General features: G+C 41.1%; 1 protein-coding gene across 3 annotated transcripts in view; it reads right to left on the bottom strand.

The window, feature by feature from the left end:
- LOC114666351 (B2 bradykinin receptor-like) overlaps positions 1–4,473 on the bottom strand; it is a 32,002-nt gene extending 27,529 nt beyond the window's left edge. For 2 of the 3 annotated variants that reach the window (XM_028821175.2, XM_028821174.2), the window contains exon 1: positions 4,247–4,427. The gene's annotated coding sequence lies outside the window, so the exon portion shown is untranslated. Of the gene's footprint in view, positions 1–4,246 lie in introns of all 3 variants that reach the window. The other variant, XM_051919852.1, reaches the window with a different exon arrangement.
- Positions 4,474–9,934: the final 5,461 nt, after the last annotated feature.

Genomic DNA, 9,934 nt, shown 5'->3' on the forward strand with positions numbered 1-9,934 from the left:
GAGTAATACAAATACCTAGGCAGCCATTAATAATGTGCTGCCCTTTCAAGAAAGCTGTAACAGCTATTATTTCAGTGTTTTCAATTATTTTAAAGTACACAAAACTATAATGAAGCGTTTCTATAAATCTTTTATCTAATCGTTTGTCACACCTGCTATTTCTTATAGGTTGTTTGGAAATCTAAGCAGTAAAAACATAAACTATCTGAACAACATTTTCAATATTAGCCATAAAATTATTGCTTAGCAGAAGTCCTTCCTCACTGCGCTGTATCACAATGAGTTTGAAAGAAGGCGTCGCACAGTAGACAGTAACATTCCTCTTATAAAGGCTCAAGAGCAACAGGTCTAAGAACTCTTTCATCCCTTGAGGCATAAGCATTTGAAATGCTAGTAATTGTAGGTACTTCTAAAATATGATTGTGTTAAGAGTTCTTCTAGAAACCATAAGCGTGGGTGTACTGATTATAACAACAGTTGTCATTTGTAGTCTCTTGACTTATTTTCTGTTATTCGTGTAAAACGGTCTTATTTTTGTACTTTTCCTGCTACAAACACAGTTCTCGCTGGCATAATAAACGTGTGCTTAATTACGACAGTTCTTTTACTCTAATATCAGCATTCTTGAAAATCATTTTCAAGTTTGCTATGCGCTTTCGCTTCCTTGGCTTCACTTGTTTGTTTAGTTGTGATATTATCTTGAAATCTATATCCTTCGTCTCACCTTGTCTATTACGTTTTATCAAATAACACTTTTTTCAACACCACCAACAATAGGTCATGTTCATGAGAAACATGTAAGAAAGTCATGGGTGACAACAGAATATGATCAGCTCAGCCTGATAGCAAGAACCGGCTCTTTATGTGAAGAGCACACTTTTGGTTATATCACATTCTTTCGACGTGCCCAACTGACAGCAACCCAAAAAAAGGTAATGAAAAGAAATATTAGTTTAAGACAGAAACTGAACAGCATTGCATTTGAAAGGGGGCAGTGATGGTCCGGAACAAACTGCTATTCATCGAATAAATCACCTTTAAGGAGACATTAGGACATCTTAGCTAATCAAACAAACAAGATAGTATGAATGAACTTCTCTCATTTTTTAATGTTTTTCTATGGCAATACAGCCTGATGGCCATGACAGTGACAAGGAGACACAACAAGACACTAGCTGGCAATGGTGTTAATCATCCAGCTATGCCATTTTTACACTTCCTAGTACAGACTTCTTTGCCAAAAGCATTGATCCTGGAAGACTAAAAATTGCATGGGGCCAGTTTTTTCAAAAATGACTTTGGCACATGGGCTGCTGCTTATTCGTCATACTTTCCTTCATGTTCTCTTACAACAGAAATGTAATGAAATATTTGGTAACACTTTAGGCACTGCAAAAGATGCATCTATTCCTCATTTACTCTTATGTAACAAGACCTTAATCTTCATGACTCTTCTAAAACATCAGTACATTGGTTAGTCATCTCTGTGCAGTGTGGCATATTGATATGATGGTAAAAAGGCTTGTTAATACAAAGGTCTTATACTAAATATGCAAAATCAAGGAAAAAGTGTCTCATTTAAGCCACCTCAGACCACTACAAAGTGAAGCGGTCCATTGCAGAGATGAATAAACACTTTACTGATGCTTATAAGTGTTATAAATACCTAAAGAATTGTATGTCTTGTTAGATAATAGTAAATGAATAATAAATGCATTTTTGCAGTACCTTAATTAAAGTGTTACCAAATATTCTAACACCCTTTTTGCTGCATCTCTTGGAACATTATTTGCTCTCATTTGATGCCTGACAGTGCTGTAAGGGCTGTTATTAAATAAAAGCATATGTTCTCTGATAAACGTTCATTTCACGCCTTGTGCCTGTTGCTGCCCAAACTCCTTCTGGTTCTCCTTTTGCCCCAAATGTAAACAGATTCAGAACTGAAATCCACTCAATGCAGAGTGGGGTTCAAGGGGGCCAAGTGTCTACTCTAGTAGCATACCATGCAAAATAAGAACCAACCCAGGACATGACACCAGTCCATCGCAGGGCCAATTTAGGTTGGTAGTTAACCTAACACATGCATTTTTTGAAAGTGGGAATGAAAATCAGAGAACCCAAAATAAAATCTGTGTAGAAATGTTAAGAACCTAGAGACTCCATACAGACAGACAGCAACCGGGCATAGAGTCTGCTGGAGTTGTGAGGTGGCAGTGCTGTGTCATGGTGCCTCTCAGGTAGAAGTGCCACAAAGTAACACTGATCAAGTAACTGATTACAACTTATAATTAATCATGTGACTGATTAGTAAACTTAAGTTTGGTTCTCTTAGATATACAAGAGTAATGCGCAAATGGTGTCTTTTTTTAAAGTAACACCAACTAAAGAGTGAGTAAGAAAATGGATGGAAGGGTGTTTAGCACTGGTTTCCTGAACTGAATTAGTGGGCTATTATACTGGATGGTTGGATAAAATGACCACATTAAACCAGGGAGTGAAGACACTCTTGAAATGTACTGGGGACTTAACTACTGACCTGTCACAATTCACATTTGTATACACCCATTTTACAGTAATTGCATACAATTTCTACTTATTTATTTTTAATTCTATACAATTTACAAACCTTATCATTCTTAAAAATAAAGGTACCAGAGTGGTTCTTCAGACCAATGACATATTAGTACTAGTTTTGGTTCCCAAAAGACCCATCCACATGAAGGTTCCAGAAAGAACCTTTTATTATTTTGGATCCATAGCAGCCTCCATAAGCAAATAACCATGAACAGATGGTAACAAATTTGTGAATAGAAACGGGTCATACAATAATACAGGCTAAGTGCAGGTTATCTTAATCTGTTGGTGTCCTTCTAGGTAGTCTACCATACATTAAAGAATTCAGGTGTCTTATACATATTAGGAAGTTTTTCAAAGCACTGAGAACCAACTTCATATGCAAAGACCCCTTTCGAAAATAAACTGGTGCTTTGTCATGCAACAATTCTACAAGGAAACCCAAGAGCCTATAAAGAACCATACAGTGCCTTTAAGGAATCAGTATTTTTAAGAGTGTTTTTTTAATACAAATTCTGAAACACAAAACTGCAATTTTCAGTTTTTCCTAATGTATACTACTTACAAATACGTCCGTTGTAGTAACTAATAAGTCTTTTGGCATGGTAAGCACACAGAGCTTCTGTTTTTCTTTCATCTGTGAAGCTCTTTTTCGCTCGACATTCAAATGCAAAACTAAGTTTCACTTTCCTTCAAACTATGGTCTTGCCAACCCAACACACACACACACAGATAATGCTGAGACTGAAAGGCGCTATATGACACAAACGATTGGGGATTCCACTAAGGCTTTTACCATTAAAATGTAACAGTCAGGTGTATGCATTACTATTCATATAAAACATATGCTGGGGTATCGTTATTTATATAAACCTAAGAGGTCGCCTTTTATATTTAGCACAATTATAAACTCTTTTGCATACCTGAAGTAGGATAACAAAATAATTGAACAATGCAATACAAAATGAGACATAGAAGACCGTTCATAAAGCAAGACAATCCGCACAAACTGTTCAGAGTACAGTGTGAAAAACAGCGCAAAGAATGCAGGGTGTCACCGCTTTAGGCTAAAACGTTCGTCGCTGACGGGATCCGCATACTGAATGCCGCTTTCCAGAGCCTCTATCTCGCTCACAGCACTTCACATGCATGTTGAATAAAAACAGAATCCTTTTGTTCTGTGAATGGAAAGCTGTAACGAGTCCAGATGGCAGACGCAGTGAGAAGCGTGACCTGCTGCAACGCTGCCAGACCCGAATCCCTCCAAGTGCAAAAAAAAGTGATCTGTCTCTCCTACCACGTTCTGTTAATACGGCGCACAATGGAGATACATAATCGATCTTCACTGTGACAGACCTGTCTCCGCGAGGTTATCAAATGTGACTATGCAAGATCAATATAAATAACGGGTTACAAAAAACGGCAGAAGCTCGTATAAAAATAGCCTATGTAACATGACCCCCAAGAAAGTCGTGGCAAACACAACTCAGCGCTGGGTAAATGAAAAGTTTTACACCTCAAGGTAGATTTAAAAGTCCTGCATGTTTAAGTCAAGTCATTTTCTTTCTTTCTTTCTTCTTTTTCTCAGATAAAGTTTTTTTCCCTACGGTCCCTATTCGTCTCTGTCAGTCCCGCTCATTGCTGACCGCTCCACAAGTCCCCGCTGACTTACCTTTGAGTTTCCCCGCTCAAAACCTTCAAAGGGTCTCGGAGTTGCCTTTCAGGAATACTGCCTGGCACTTGCTGTTTTGACTCACACCGCTAACAACATTTTGCGAGGGATCTTATTTAAGGGGAGGGAAGCTCTTAATTAAGATGATGTCATGCACAAGTCCGGTCCGCTCCCTCGCACTCGCTGCCTGTTTGAAGGAAACAACAGAGGAAATGCGCGGTCGTGTGCGTGTTCTCAACCTGCTTTGGTGGGGGTGTCTTTTTTTTTTTCTTTTTTCCCAATCTGCTAGGGGAATTTGGCCCCTTGAAATGGTGATGTATGACTGCTTTCGCATGTGCTCACAGATTGTTGCCAAATATATAGGTTATATTTCTTTTTTATGTACTTATGTGAGGCGCGCAAAGATTGAGGGAGATCAACAGAAAAAATACAAATTGAAAACGAGATGAACGAAAGAAATATTGAACACTCTCAATTATGCACAATCACTCACGTTAATGTTTAACTGTTCGAGATTGGCTGCCCTGATTTCATCCATCCGTCAGAATTTTCACCACATATCCCCTAAGTACCACCTCACTTAATTGTAACAATTTTTCATTTCCTCTCATTCTTTTTCTTCACTTAAAGTATCTGATAATTATTTACTGATAGTTTGACAAACTGCATTTTGTTGAGGTGGCACAATGTGCAGTAATCCTTTTCTTATTTCTGTTATCCTCCAATTACTCAGAGGTGTGAGCAGGGCCGGGTTAAGGTGGGTGCTATTGATGCTGCAGCATTAGGCCCATTCCTGAAATAGGCCCAGATGAAAACAGATGAGTGACTGTCGAATGCACATGCACCAATGATGCACAGAAAAAAATGGCCCAATTTCATCTTAATCCGGCCCTGGGTGTGAGGGTTCAGTTAATTGAATTTGTGTTTGAGCGGACCCTACGATGGATTGGTGCCCCATTCAGGGATGATTCCTGCCCCAAGACCAATGCTGCCAGAATAGATTCTGGTCTCCCTGAATTGAACTGTATGGTCCTGTGAATGTTACATTATGCACATTTATCAATTATGTCTGTCTTTTTATTTTACTTTGTGCCTTCTGTGACTTATACTACTGACTGAGTTGCTGATGCATACGCAGCATCTGTGCCAGTAGTTGCATGAAATGCAGTCATTGTACCATAATGTGAAATGAAAATAGTTTAACCGGAATAAAATATTGAATTGATTTAAATGCACTGTATGCTTTAAGGTTATTTTCAGTCTGGTTTGTCTGGTATGTTTTTGTGTTTCCTTTCAGTTTGGTATACTGGATGAGGCACTGGGCATTAAACCTCTAGGACTGCCAGTTCAGTTCCAGCTTTTGACTCACTGTGTGACTCTGATTAAGTTACTACTTAAACTGTCTACACTCCAACTTTACAAAAATATCAGTTTACAATGACAACATATCCTAATCAGGATAAGCTACTTTGGGTAAAGTTGTTAGCTAAATATGCAATCATTTCAACCTGAAAATAGTTGGGAGAGTAGACGAAGAGGGCATTGCAACCATTCATTCATTGTATCTTGGAATCCCAGGCGCTACCCTGAGAGCATCAGGCGCAAACCAAGAAACCAATTGGACTGGCTGCCACTCCACTATAGGGCACATGCACACAGGCCAGGTCAGTTATGAAATAAAGCTATGGAGAAAAGGTTGGGAGCACATTGCTGCACCCACCACGTGACAAACTACTCTCATTGGGACCCAAGTGCAGCTGTGCTGTGGGTGACACCTCAGCACCACACTGGAACAGTGTGAGTTTTTTTTTTTACGTTGGCTGGAGTGCCAATCCTGCCACCAACCAGTTTCTATTTTGTCTGTTATCTATTGACTACATTTATGTTCTAGATTGCAAATACCATATATTGCAATACTGCGGTGGGTTGGCACCCTGCCCGGGATTGGTTCCTGCCCTGTGTTGGCTGGGATTGGCTCCAGCAGACCCCCGTGACCCTGTGTTTGGATTCAGCGGGTTGGACAATGGATGGATGGATGGATATATTGCAATAATGCTCATATTGTTTACTACATGTCAATATTGCTCCTTTGTCTTGTCTTTGCACAATGTCTTGTCTTGTTTGTGTTTTAATTTTAAATTTTAATTTATTATTGCACTTCATGTTGTTACACTGTGGACCCTGAGCTTCGCAATTTCGTCTATCTGTATACTTGTATATAGTGAGATGACAAAGTTCGCTTTGGCTGTGGATTTGGCTTCTCCCTGCAAGGAGGACTTGCTTTCAGGGCTGGATGCAGGTTAACATCATACTCAAGATTAGGAAATTGCAGGTTAAGGGCCTTACTTATAAGGGCCCAGCAGAGTAGAGTCACTTCTGGCATTTACGGGATTCAAACCGGTAACCCTGCCAGTGCAGATCCCTAGCCTCAGAGCCTCCACTCCACCCTTGGAGAAAGCTTAAATGGATATGAGGATAACATACAAACCAACACAGACAGTGACTGTGGAACAGGAACAGAACCCAGGGCCCTGGAGCTGTGAAGTAGCATCACTAATCACTGTGCCACCCATGGTCATGAACATAATGTTCTAAAGTCTAACAACACAAGGTCTCCTTTGAAGCTTTTGCAGATCATGCAGTACTGTTCAATAACTCCTAAATATTTAAAAGTAGAACAAATGAGTAGACATTTATCCAGGTGTAATACACCTCTGTTCAAAAGTTCAGAATCCCCAGCAGTGTTCATGTTTTTGATAAAAACTGATAACTTTCTTATCAATATACCGCTAAATTTATTTAAAAATGCAACCAAGACATTACTAGTGTAACCTGGGCTAGGTTAAAAAAAAGGAAAAAAAAAGAATATCAGAATGCGAGTTTGTGCTAATAAAGTTTATTGACTGAAATGGGGTACAAGTTAACCCAGCCACAGGGGATGCACAAACCAGTATGTTTCTTCATGCTAATCCCAAGCCCAGATAAATGGGGTGGGCTATGTCAGGAAGGGCATCCGGTGTAAAATTTTGCCAAATCAATATGCGGACAACAATACAAATTTCCATACTGGATCAGTCGAGCCCCGGGTTAATAACGACCACCACCAGTACTGTTAGCCAACAGGGTGCTGGTGGAAATTGGGCTACTGTTGGCTGAAGAAGAAGAAGGAGAAGAAGAGGGGGAGACGTGTCCGGAGGCAGGAGGAGAGGAGGAAGGTAAAGAGAGTGGAACTGAGGGTAGGAACTCTGAATGTTGGCAGTATGACTGGTAAGGGAAGAGAGTTAGCAGATATGATGGAGAGAAGAAAGGTTGATATATTGTGTGTGCAAGAGACTAAATGAAAGTGGAGTAAGGCCAGGTGGACTGGAGGTGGATTCAAATTGTTCTATCATGGTGTGGATGGGAGGAGAAATGGGGTAGGAGTTATTCTGAAGGAACAGTATGGCAAGAGTGTTCTGGAGGTGAAAAGAGTGTCAGACAGAGTAATGATTATGAAGCTGGAAATTGGAGATGTGATGATGAATGTTGTTAGTGCATATGCACTGCAAGTTGGGTGTGCAATGGGTGAGAAAGAAGATTTTTGGAGTTAGCTGGATGAAGTGATGAACAGTGTACCCAAGGGACAGAAAGTGGTGATTGGAGCAGATTTCAATGGGCATGTTGGTGAAAGGAACAGTGGAGACGAGGAGGTGATGGGTAGGTATGGTGTCAAGGAGAGGAATGAAGAAGGCCAGAGGATAGTGGATTTTGCCAAAAGGATAGACATGGCTGTGGTGAATACATATTTTAAGAAGAGGGAGGAACATAGGGTTACGTACAAGAGTGGAGGAAGATGCACACAGGTAGATTACATCCTATGTAGAAGAGTTGATCTGAAGGAGATTGAAGACTGCAAAGTGGTGGCAGGGTAAAGTGTAGTTAAGCAGCATACATAGGATGGTGGTCTGTAGGATGATGTTGGAGATCGAGAAGAGGAAGAGAGTGACGGCAGAGCCAAGGATCAAATGGTGGAAGTTGAAAAAGGAAGACTGCAAGGTTGAGTTTAGGGAGGAGGTGAGACAGGCACAGGGTGGTATTGAAGAGTTACCAGACGGCTGGGAAACTACAGCAGATGTAGTAAGGGTGACAGCAAGAAGGGTGCTTGGCGTGACATCTGGAAAGAGGAAGGAGGAAAAGGAAACCTGGTGTTGGAATGAGGAACTACAGGAGAGTATACAGAGGAAGAGGATGGCAAAGAAGAAGTGGGACAGTCAGAGAGATGCAGAAAGTAGACAACAGTACAAGGAGATAAGGTGCAAGGTGAAGAGAGAGCTGGCGAGAGGTTGGATGATGTGGAGATAGTGAATCAGGAAGTGTAATGGATTAGCAAGGAGGAAGTAAGGACAGCTATAAAGAGGATGGAAAATGGAAAGGCCGTTGGTCCAGATGACATACCTGTGGAAGCATGGAGGTGTTTAGGAGAGATGGCAGATTGTTTAATGGAATCTTGGAAAGTGAGACAATGCCTGAGGAGTGGAGAAGAAGTGTACTGGTGCCGATATTTAAGAATAAGTGGAATGTGCAGGACTGCAGTAACTACAGGGGAATAAAATTGATGAGCCACAGCATGAAGTTCTGGGAAAGAGTAGTGGAAGCTAGGTTAAGAAGTGAGGTGATGATTAGTGAGCAGCAGTATGGTTTCATGCCAAGAAAGAGCACCACAGATGCAATGTTTGCTCTGAGGATGTTCATAGAGAAGTTTAGAGAAGGAGTGGCAGAGAAGTACGTAAGAGTTGTACAGGATATGTACGAAGGAAGTGTGACTGTAGTGAAGTCTGTGGTAGGAGTGACGGATGCATTCAAGTTGGAGGTGGGATTACATCAGGGATCAGCTCTGAGCCCTTTCTTATTTGCAATGGTGAAGGACAGGTTGACAGACGAGATTAGACAGGAGTCCCCGTGAACTATGATGTTTGCTGATGACATTGTGATCTGTAGCGATAGTAGGGAGCAGGTTGAGGAGAACCTGGAGAGGTGGAGATATGCTGTAGAGAGGAGAGGAATGAAGGTCAGTAGGAACGAGACAGAATACATGTGTGTAAATGAGAGGGAGGTCAGTGGAATGGTGAGGATGCAAGGAGTAGAGTTGGTGACGGTGGATGAGTTTAAATACTTGGGATCAACAGTACAGAGTAATGGGGATTGTGAAAGAGAGGTGAAAAAGAGAGTACAGGCAGGGTGGAATGGGTGGAGAAGAGTGTCAGGAGTAATTTGTGACAGATGGGTATCAGCAAGAGTGAAAGCGAAGGTCTACAGGATGGTAGTGAGACCAGCTATGTTATATGGGTTGGAGAGAGTGGCACTGACCAGAAAGCTGGAGACAGAGCTGGAGGTAGCAGACTTAAAGATGCTGAGGTTTGCACTGGGTGTGACGAGGATGGATAGGATTAGAAATTAGTACATTAGAGGGTCAGCTCAAGTTGGACGGTTGGGAGAGAAAGTCAGAGAGGCAAGATTGCGTTGGTTTGGACATGTGCAGAGGAGAGATGCTGGATATATTGTGAAAAGGATGCTAAGGACAGAGCTGCCAGGCAAGAGATAAAGAGGAACGCCTAAGAAAAGGTTTATGGATGTGGTGAGAGAGGACATGCAGGTGATGGGTGTAACAGAACAAGATGCAGAGGACAGAAAGATATGGAAGAGGATGAT

Source organism: Erpetoichthys calabaricus, chromosome 16, assembly GCF_900747795.2.
Source record: "Erpetoichthys calabaricus chromosome 16, fErpCal1.3, whole genome shotgun sequence".
NCBI lineage: Eukaryota > Metazoa > Chordata > Cladistia > Polypteriformes > Polypteridae > Erpetoichthys > Erpetoichthys calabaricus.